Source organism: Sciurus carolinensis, chromosome 1, assembly GCF_902686445.1.
Source record: "Sciurus carolinensis chromosome 1, mSciCar1.2, whole genome shotgun sequence".
NCBI classification, from domain to species: Eukaryota; Metazoa; Chordata; class Mammalia; order Rodentia; family Sciuridae; genus Sciurus; species Sciurus carolinensis.
In genome coordinates, this window is record NC_062213.1 from 69,557,886 (window position 1) to 69,569,926 (window position 12,041).

General features: G+C 34.3%; 1 pseudogene; it reads left to right on the forward strand.

Annotated features, from left to right (window-relative positions):
• The first annotated feature begins 9,312 nt into the window (after positions 1 to 9,312).
• Positions 9,313 to 10,442, forward strand: LOC124994577 (L-lactate dehydrogenase A chain-like; annotated as a pseudogene).
• Positions 10,443 to 12,041: the final 1,599 nt, after the last annotated feature.

Genomic DNA, 12,041 nt, shown 5'->3' on the forward strand with positions numbered 1-12,041 from the left:
TGCAATCACCAAGTGAAGACTAGGTGGTAAAAATTTGAAGTCTATAATCATTCAACTAATTCTCAGGAACCTACTATGTAAAAAGATGCTGCAGTGGATGCTAAGAAGACTACAAATAATGAAATGACATGGTCCTTGCCTTTAAGAGGAAATTAACTATATAGAGGTAAACAAGAAAAGCAACAGAGGTTGAGAAGAGTTGGTGAAAGACTCCTACCCTGAAAGAGTTCATAGGAGGCCTTGATTCCCATGGGAGAAGGATTGGGCTACACACTATGAACTGCTTTACCTGTTACAGACTCACTCAGCATTTGGGAATCGAACAGGAGATCTTATTGATCTCACACACTTGCAGTATAATTTTTTTTCTGTTTATTTAGGCTAGGAATGGGCAAAGAACCATAAAGTAGTTCCTTTTACTTTCTAACCAAAAGGATTCTCCCAAATTTGGAATTTGAGGTATAATAGTAAATGAGAATTTGAGACTGAAAAAAGAGAGAAGTCTCTGATTATTCCTCATCTTTTATGCAACTGAGCAGCACCTATATGCTAAAGAAGAAGAAACAATTTACTCTCACCCTTGAAGTCCTTGAGTTACATCTCCTTAAGTATCAATGGTCTTAATAGGAATTTAAGCTATTACTTTTTTTCCATTATAGATGAGCAATAATCATTGCCTACTTAAAAGTATGGTTTTAAAAGTTAATTTTATTCATTTAAAAGTATGATTTACATTCAGATTTATTTGCTCTTTCTTTTATGTCCTTTCACTTGATTCTAAACTTTTAAGGCAGGGAAAGTATTGTGTTCATCTTTTTGTCCTTTGTGATCAGAATAATGCTGCCCTATGTAATAAATCAATCAATGATTTGCAGGTTTTCTGATAAAGCTTATAATCATCTGGTCACATGATGTATCTCCATCCTTTACATTACCAATTATAATCTAAGAGTTTTGACAAGACAAGGGCATTATTATGTTAACAAAAGTTCCTTATGAGAATCCAATTGGATTCTTTGTAGAAATTGATAAATGGACCTAAAATTCTCAAGTTTCACAAACCCATAATTGGCACAACCGTCTTTCAAAAGAACAAATTTGGAGAACTTTTATTTTCTGATTTCAAAATTAATGACAAACCTGGTAATCAAGACAGTATAATACTAGGATAAGGATAAGAAATTTAAATCAATGGAATCAAGAGCCCATAAATATTTCACATTTACAGTCAACTGATTTTTAACTAGGGTGCTAAGATGATTAAATGAAAAAAAAATAGTCATCAATAAATTGTGAGGGGACAAGTGGACATCCACATGCAAAATTATGAAATTGGTTTACTTTAAAGAAATTAAAACCGGATCAAACACTTTCATCTAAGAACAAAAACTAACATTCTTGGAAGAAATCATGTGCATTAATCAGTTTTTAGACCTGACAATAAATGTGTAACCAGTAAGAAAAAGATAAGTTGGACGTCAAAATGAAGAAAGTCTTTGCTTTCAAACAATACACCATCAAGAAAGTGTAAACATAATCCACAGAACTGGGGAAATATGTCTTAGATGTGATAAACTGGAACCAACCCACACTGCGGAAAACGGAACTGCACGAGTTAGCCAGGCACAGAGGACCACATAGTGCATAATTCCACTTATGTGAAATGTCTGGAAGAGGCAAATCCACAGAACATAAAGTACATTTGTGGTTTCCTTCCTGAGATAACTGGGGCCAGGGTGGGGGTGGGGTTTGTGAATGATGACTAAGGGAACAAGGTCTCTGTTGAGGGAAATTAGAAAGTTTTAAATTGTGATAAAAAAAAATGTACCTCTGGATGTATTAAAACCACTGAATTAAGAAAAAGGAGGGGGGAATTATCAGTAATATACTGGGTTTGGGGAATGCAGGTGAGAGACTTTAAATTCATATAGTAATCTCAATTTAGACAAAAATGCAATGTCACCCCAACACTATTATTTTCCATTTGACATTACTATTAACCAAGTTCCATTTATGAACTGTTAGCTCACATTTGGAATCACTTTGTGGCATCAAGTTAAACCTGGTTCATTAGCTTGCCAGTAGGGGTAGGAAAAAATACAGTAGATTTAAAATTGGTTCAGGTTTCTCTTTGAAAACTATGTATTACTATCCATTTTTGTACTTCCAAAAATGAATAAAAAGTGAAGGTCTAACAACAAAGAAGAATTACTGGCAAAAATCATCATGTCCTGTTTAATGAACACACTCAGATTCACCACTTAGGTTACTCAGGAGTTTCAGTGAATGTGGTTTTTTTTGTTTGTTTTTATTCTTTTGGTTTTTTGGCAGAGGATAGTGCTCCCCAAGAAGAAAATAGCATGCATGACCTAGCTGGGAAAAATAAGGTATTTGAAAAATAACAAAAACCTCCCAGTCAAGATGATATTATGCTTATGTAATATAAAAAGATTCTCATCAGCTTATGTAATATAAAAAGATTCTCATCATTAGTTATTAATGAGATACCATTTAATGTACAGCAGGAAGGGCATAATCAAATAGACATACAATAACAAATGTTGGCAAGAAATGTATAGAAACAGGAAACCTCACATATTGCTGATTAGAAAGTAAAATGGCACGGCTACTTAGGAAAATGGTTTAAAAGTTTCTTAAATTGACTATATACTTTCTACAGGACCCAGCAATTCCATTCCTAGATATTCATCCAAGAGAATAACACATGTTCATGCAAAGGCTTGAGGATGTTCACATCAGCATTATTCATCAAGGTCAACAACTAGGAATAATCAAAATATCCATCTACTAGTGAAAATATAAACTCTAATATAGATGATACAATGAAATCCATAATACAGAAAGACACATGACCCAAAGTCCCATTAGTGAAATGAAAAAATCCAGACCACAAAGGCTTTTAACATAATTTTATCAATATGTAATTTCTTTAAAATTAAACATTCTAAATGACTGAAAGCAAATTACTAGTTACTTGGAGAAGTGATGGCAGCAGAAAATGATGCAGTTAGGCATGAGGAAACTTTTTGGGATTTTGGAAATGTATATTTATTTAAACCTCATAACCATATATTTTAAATAGATTTTATAGTATGTAAATTATACCTCAAGAAAGTTGTTGGCATTTTAAATTCATATTTTGAATTTCTAATCATATCATTATAAGTGGTTAGCAATAACAGAAAACATCAGAAAATTTTTTAAAAATCCTATTTAGTAAGGAATAATAGTGGACCACATGAGACAGTGACCTAAGCCAAGCCCATCCTTCAAAATAAGGCAGAGAGATAAAGTTACCTCACTAAGCAGAGACCAAGGTTGGAGAAGTAAAGGTAGTTAAAACTGATCATTACCTGGGACTATTTTTAATATATGAAGTTTCATACTTTGACAATATTGATATCAGCACACAAGCCATGCTACTCACTAACATGTTGACAGGAAAATTGTTGCATTCAATCTAGGTACAAAGTTAATATTATGTACACCCATAAATTCTAGTTATGAAATATATCAAAATTTTTAAAGAGCTATGCAAAGGTATAACATCTATTCAATATAATTAGATATTCTGAAATAAAATTAGAAAAAAATAAATGAGTAGGTATAAGAACCAATTAAAGTTCTTTGACATAAAAAGTACCAATAAACTTAGACAACCTTTATTGGGCACAGTTGAGAAATTAAAGTTACCCATAATGCCACACAGGGAGAGTAATGAGATCGAAACAAAAAGAATAAAGATGTAAAGTTAGTTTGGGATGGTCCTACAAATCTGTAGAATGTCCATATTAAGAGCCTATAGAGAATGGTGAGGAAATGGTATTCAAAATCTGATAGTGTAGTTAGTGAAAATAACTTACTTCATATTCTGCATTATATCAAGTTCTTGATAGAAGAATAAGAAATATGGACACAGTGTTGAATCCTCTGGAATAATATCTTATTTCATTCAATAAAATAGAATAACCTATGACCAATAAAGAAATTAAATCATAAATTTTATCCATTGAAAATACTCTTTACCCAAGTAACTGTATATGTTCAAAGAACATAATTCTATCTCATTTTATGAGACCAATGTAAAAATATATCATGGATCCTATTAACATGGGATACAGTGACAGCAGTATAGTGGATGGTGGGGACAGGGAAGTGTAAAATTCACAATATGAGAATAGAATTTTGGGTGATGAAAATGTTCTAACACTGATTCATGAACATATTTTGATTTTTTGTTGTTGTTGTTTCAGGCTGTTTTTCCATAAAATAGATAGAAGCAGTTCCTGAATGGTGGTGTAAGGAGTCTGACAAACTGTATCTGTAGTCAAATATCCATAAGTGGTAAAAGGATTATGAAGAAAAGTAAATATGCAATGGTTTATACTCCCTAGAAACATCCTAAAGATATCATAAAAATGGCAGAAAACATTAAATAAAATCTGCTACATATCAGTATGATCTGAGAGTTTATGGTATTCTGAATGATGGAAACTCTATGGTGGATGGATGTTTCCAAAAAAGATAGGTTTCTCTTAACAACCATCTCCTACTCTAGGGCAATAATTTCCACTGTGGAGGGGCAGGGAAAAACTCTACTCCAGATTTGGCAGATGAAAAGTACTGGGCTTTGTTCACATTGTCCTAGCTCATTTGTAAAGTACTGGTTGCACACAAATGAAACAGAAAACCAAGGGCTTCCACCCCTCATAGCAACACATATGCAACAAAGCCACCTCTCTGGAAGATGAATGTTGCTGTCCTTAACCTCAGAAACAAAAATAGAATCTTGTGAACTAGGGAAAACTGACTCATTATGATTAAGAAATTTTAATGAGTTTAACAGCTGACATGTCATTAAAAACAATGGAGGACAGAGGGCAGTGGGATGACATATTCAAAGTACTGGGGAATAAAAAGCAAGATGTGTCAACTAGAATTATATATCAAGAGAAGAAACAAACTTTTAAAAAGAATGTTAAATCAAGACATTTTAAATAAACACAGATATTTCCTACTAGCACACTCACCCTACAATAGATACTAAAAAAAAAATTCTTTAGATTGAAGGCAGTTACACCAGTTTTATATATACATACATATAAATCTTTCTATATATACATATAAATCTATTTCTATATCCATGTTTATGTATATATATATAATTACTCTTACTAGTACTTTTTAAAAATGCATATGAGTAAGAATGCATATTTCTCTCCTCTCTGCCCTTAAATGATTTAAAATGACATAAAACTATGTAATTTTGTGTACAATGCATATAATTATTATTGGAGCTATAACTCAGAGAATATATTTGAAAATATACCTGCATTAAGGATGATGGTGGAATTAAGCTTTATTGAACTAAAATTATACCAGATGGTTATTCATATCCATAGGGAGAAAGCCAGACAAGGACATTTTAAGAAAAAAATCCCTGATGAACAAGTCAGTATATCTAGATGCAAAAATCATCAAGAAAATACTAGTAAAACCAACTTTAATAGCGCATTAAAATGATAATTTGCTATGTCACAATAGAATTTATCCTTGAGATAGAAGCATATTTCAATACATGAAATCAATAAATGTGATGTGTCATGTGTTAGCTTTTCATCACTGACAAAATAGATGAGAAAATCAGGTTAAAAGACAAAGACTTGATTTTCAGTCCGTGGTCAGTCAACTCCACTACTTTGGGCTTGAAATAAGGCAGAAAATTGTGGCAGAAGAAAGTTGCTCACTTCAGGGCAGTTAGGAATGAGAGAGAGGAAGAGGCTGAGGAAAAGTCACAGCCCCCCAGGGCACCCCATTAAGGACCCATTTGCTTAAACTAGATCCCACCTCCTGATTTCCATCACTTCCCATGGTTCATCCAGCTATTAATGCATCAAAGAATCCATTGATGATGTTAGAGCCCTCATGATCTGATCACTTCCAAAAAATACCATCTTTCAGCAAAGGAAACAAGAGCATGAAGAGAGAGAGTACAGAACAGGAGAAAATCTTTGCCACATGCTCTTCATATATACAAAGAACTTAATAAACTTAACATCAAAAGACCAAATAACCCAATCAATAAATGTGCAAAGGAACTAAAGAGACACTTCTCAAAAGAAGAAATACAAAGGGTCAACAATTATATGTAAAAGTGTTCACCTGTAGCAATTAGAGAAATGTAAATTAAAACTACACTGAGATTTCATCTCACTCCAAGAATGGCAATTAAGAATACAAGGAACAATAAATGTTGGTGAGGATGTGGATAAAAGTGTATGCTCATACATTGCTGGTGGGACTACGAATTGGTACAACTACTCTGAAAAGCAGTATGGAGATATCTCAAAAAATTAGGAATAAAACCACCATTTGGCCCAGCTGATCCACTCCTTGTTATATATCCAAAGGACTTAAAATCAGCATATTACAGTGATACAGCCACATCAATGTTTACAGCAGCACAACTCACAATAGCTAAGCTATGGAGCCAACATAGGTGCCCTTTAACAGATAAATGGATAAATAAAATGTGGGTATATGTACACAATGGAATATTACTCAGTCACAAAGAATGACTTTATGACATTTGCCAGTAAATGTATGGATCTGGAGAATATCATGCTAAGCAAAACAAGCCAAATCCAAAAAAACCAAAGGTTGAATATTTTCACTGATATGTGGAAGTTAATCCACACAGGTGGGGAGGATAAAAAAGTTCAGGGGAGTAGACAAAAAGAAATGAAGGGAAGGGAGTAGGGATGGGGAAAAGAAAGACAGTGGAATGAATCTGATCTAACTTTCCCATGTACATATATGAATATACCACAGGGAATCTCACTATCATGTATATCCACAAGAAATTAAAAATAACTATGGGTAAGTGGCAGAAAGATCAATAGAGTAGATGGGGAGAGGAGGAAGTACTGGCGACTGAATTAGAACAAGAAATATTCCATGCTTTTATAATTATGTCAAAATGGATTCTACTATCATGCATAACTAAAAAGAAACCATTTGAAAAAAAAATACACCTCTGAACATTGTTGCATTGAGGACCAAGCTTCTAACAGAGCCAAAAGACCATGGACTGAGACCTCTGAAACTGTGAACCAAAATCTTTCCTCTTTTAATTTGTATCTAGTTATTTTGTCACAGTGATGGAAAACTAACACATTTTCATGACAAAACCAAATATGTACAGAAGGATTGTACTGTAACATAATGAAGACCACACATCATAAGCCTATAAGCTAACATTATACTTGATAGTGAAAACTTAAAAGTTTCTCCCTCAAATTAGGAACAAGACAAGGATGCTCACTATTACCACTTCTGTTTGATAAAGTTCTAGACAAGTATAGAAAGACATCCAATGGTAAAGGATAAAGCTTAAGTGTTTCTATTTGCAGATGACACGATTTATACACACAAATATGTGTTTTTATGCATATAATATATATTGTATTTGGCATAACCAAAATATTGTTAAAATCAATTAGTAAAAATTCAGTAAAGTTGTTAAATACAAAGTCAACATACAAAAATCAGCATTTCTATACCCCAACAATGAACTTTCTAAAAAAGAAACCAAGAAAATAATCCCATTTACAGTAGTTACAGTAACTACTAAGGAATAAATTTGGACAAGGGGTGAAAGATTTACAGACTAAAAACATTAATGAAAAAACCTGAAGAACACATATGAAGTGGAAAGATATCCCGTGTTTATGGACTATAGGTATTAACATTGTTAAAGTGTTCATACTTCCCAAAATAGCCTACAGATTTGATGAAATTCTGATACAATTCAAATGACATTTTTCACATAAATAGGAAAAATTCTACAGTTCACATGGAACCACAAAAGTCCCTAAAAGTAATCTTCAACAACAACAAAAATGAAAAAAACAAAAACTAGAGTCATTACACCACCTGATAGCAAAATCCACTACAAAGCTATAGTAATGAAAACAGCATGCTATTGGTCAGCATAACACTGGTGTAAAAACAAAATTTGAAAGAATAGGAAGTTAAAATAAAAAATAAACCCCTGCACTTACAGACAATTCATTTTTTGACAAAGATGCCATGAATACACAGTGGAGAAAAAAGTTCAAAAAATGTTAGGAAAACTGTATATCCACATGCAAAAGAATGAAGTTAGATACCTCATACCATGAGCCAAATAAACTGAAAATGGATTGAAGATTTAGATGTAAGACATAATACTTTAGTAGGAAAAACATAGGGCAAAAGCTCTATCTCTGGGTGTCATATCACCCTCCCCACCACACACACACAAAAAAAAATCATTGGCCATGCCAAAATACAGCCAACAAAAGCAAAAATATATAAACATAAACAAGATTGCATCAAAAGCTTCTGAATAGCAAAAGAAACAATCCTCAGAATTGAAGAATAAAACTATAGAATGGGTGAAAAAATTTATGAACTAAACATCTGTAAGGGGGTAATATCCAAAAGATATTAGGAATTTCAACAGTTCAATAATGAGAGAATAAACTGCTTTTTAAAAAGGTCAAAGGACCTGAACATTTCTCAAAATAAATAAATGCAAATAAACCATATAATAGGTACATGAAAAAATATTCAACATCACTAATTGCTAAGGTTTGAATATGAGGTGTCACACAAAAGGTGCCGTTAATGCAGGAATAGTCAAAGGTGAAAATGATTAGATTATGAGATCTGTAACTTAGTCCTTCCTAGTTAGAATGTACCAGCTAGGTGGAACCTATTGGCAGGTGGGCCTGGATGCAGATTGTCACTGGGCTTGTGCCCTGGAAGGGTTTGTCTTCTTTGTGGTCCCTTTTTTCTTTCTCTTGCTTCCTGCCCCCACCATGAGCTAAGCAGATTTCCTCTGTCAGGCCCTTCCACCAAGATGTGCTGCCTCACCTTGAATCCAGAGCAATGGAGTCAGCCATCTATGGACTGAGACTTCTGAAATCTCGAGTCCCAACTAAACTTTCCCTCCTCTAAGTTGTTCTTGTTGGGTATTTGGTCAACAATGCATAAACTAACTAAATGAGAAATTGATACCAAGTAGGTTGTTGCTGTGAGATCACCTCATACCTGTTAGGATAGTTATTTTCAACAAGATGTTGGTGATGATATGAAGAAAAGGGATCCCTTACACACTGTTGATGGGAATATAAATGAGAGCAGCCATTATGAAAACAGTATAGAGTGTCCTTGAAAAATGAAATTGCCATCCACCCCCATGCCAGTCTACATACATTCTCAATTGCTCTTGGTTCCATGTCCAGTATGGTGACTCTCAAGGACCAGCTTGATTCAGCATCTTCTAAAGGAAGAACAAATGCCCAAGATTGCAATTGTTGGGGTTGATGCTGTTGGTCTGGCCTGTGCCAATAGCTGCTTCTTTTTAAATTTTCGTTCTTTTTAGTTATACATGACAGTAGAATCTATTTTTATATAGTTATACAAACAAGGAATATGTCTTATTCTAATTAGGATTCCAGTCTCAACAATGTTGAGATTTATTGTGGCGTATTCATATATGTAGAACCTTAGTTTCTTATGGAAGGACTTAGTAAATGAACTTGCTTTTGTTGAAGTTGTGGAAAACAAATTGAAGGGAGAGATGATAGATCTTCAATATCTGCTGACTTTTTCTTAGACCACCAAAAATTGTAAATTTTTTTATGACTAAAACTTCAAGCTAGTTATTATCACAATTGGAGCAAGTCAGCAAAGGCAGAAAACAGTCTTAATTTGGTTCAGTGTAATATGAACATCTTCAAATTCATCATTCCTAATATTGTAAAACAGTCAAAACTATAAGTTGCTTATTATTTCCAATCCAGTGGATATCTTGCCCTACATATCTGGAAGGTAAGTGGCTTTACCAAGATTATTAAAAGTGATTGCAATCTAGATTTAACCCAGTTCCATTACCTGAAGAATTGGAAGAATGATTGGAAGTTCATTCATTATACTGTCATGGGTGGGTCCTGGGGAGCATGCATACTCTAGTGTCCTTGTATGGAGTGAAATGAATGTTGCTGGCATCTCCCTGAGAATTCTGCATCTGGATTTAGGTGCTAATATGGCTCATAAACAGCAGAAAGAGGTTCATCAACAGATGGCTGACAGTGTTTAAAAGGTGATCAAACTGCAAAGTTATACAACCTGGGCCATTGGGCTACCTGTGGAAGATTTGGCAGAAAGAAAAATGAAGAATCTTAGGCATATGCATCCAATTTCCACCATGATTAAGGGTTTCTAATGAAAGGATGATGTCTTCTGTAGTGTTCCTTGCATCTTGGAACAAAATGAAATCTCAGATATTGTGAAGGTGACTGACTCCTGAGGAAGAAACCCATTTGAAGAGTACAGATGCACTCTGGGAGATTCAAACAGAGCTGCAATTTTAAACTCTTCTAATGTTATACCACTTCACTGGGTGACAACAGGATTTTAGTTGGAGGTTGTGCATGATATCCTTTTTATGTGATCTGTGATTAAAGCAGTAATATTAATATGGCCTGGGAGAAACATCAATTTCCTAAAGTTAGAAATAGGAATGGTTCATAAAACTCGATAGCTATATCTTGATGCTGGATGGTACTTGTGTACTTCTAGAGTGGTTAATGTAAAATAGTTCTGCCATCTCTGAGGCACCACTGCCCATGTTGCGTATGCTCCAGCTGCCCTTCAAACCAGATGTGTGTTTACTCTGTTATATAACTTCTGGTTCCTTTACCAAAGATACTTAGTCAAACATTTACCCCCACCACATACACACACACACACACACACACACCAAATCATCCTGGGATCCAATATGTAGATCCAATATTGTATGTCTTGTGCATAGTTGTTTTAATAGATTGTATTTTGTGTTGTATATATACTTATATATACATGGCTCTATAAGGAAAAAAGATCTACATATAAACAATACAACCAACTATCTAAGTGCCATACCAACTAAAACTCTGAATTAACATTGAAGAGAAAAAAAACATAGAACAACCACATGATCTAGCAATTCCACTACTTGTTACATATCCAAAGGGTAGCAAATAACTACATTGAAGAGATACTTACATTCCCACGTTCACTGCAACATTGTTTATAAGATTTGTGATACAGAATCAATGTACCTGTGATGAATGGATAGATAAAATGTTACATATACAATGGAAATCCTGTCACTTGTGGTGACATGGGTGAAGTTGGAGAACATTAAGTAAAATAAGGCACAGAAAGACATAACACATGATCTCACTGATAAAATCTAAATTAAAAAAATATAGAGTGGTGGTGGTTAGGGGCAAGATGGGCAGCATGGGGATTGGGGGATGTTGGTCGAAGGATATTGTTGGGGCTTAGAATATGACACCCTGAAGCATGGTGCTTTGGTGTGTTGAATACTTCCTGAAGATTGGAAGGCCTCAGATGCAAGTTTCTCACTTTATCTGGTCCTCCTTCCCTCCCATCTTCTTCCCCTTGAAGTGAATCATAGCAACCAGAATTATTCTTCCCCAAGGCAAGTCATAGAAACTGGAACCCTATCCCCTGCAGCATACCATGAAATCTAGAAACCCTCTCCTTTGAATACCTTCATGCCAAAGGCTCCTGCCCATAGTCGATTATGACCTACAAGTTTATATCTAATCACAGTTGATAAAGTGCATATATATATATATATATATATATATATGATATATATCACCTTACATATCTACTACATCCTCATCTCTCTCTGAGAAAACTTATTTCCCAAGAAGAGTGAGCATCAGATAAAACACATGACTAGGGTTTAGTTGACAAATATAAGCCCATGATGATCTATCTTCAATTCTCAATGCTGAATCTCACCAGGATGCAAAATACCCGCTTTGGCATGACAGCAGATGGCTCACCAGTCCATAAGCTTTCCCTTTATTTCTGGGCTTCGTAGTCCTCTCAGCTTATAATTCCTTGGCAACACCTAGCTGATTCATCCCTCAAACACAACAATTCTAAGA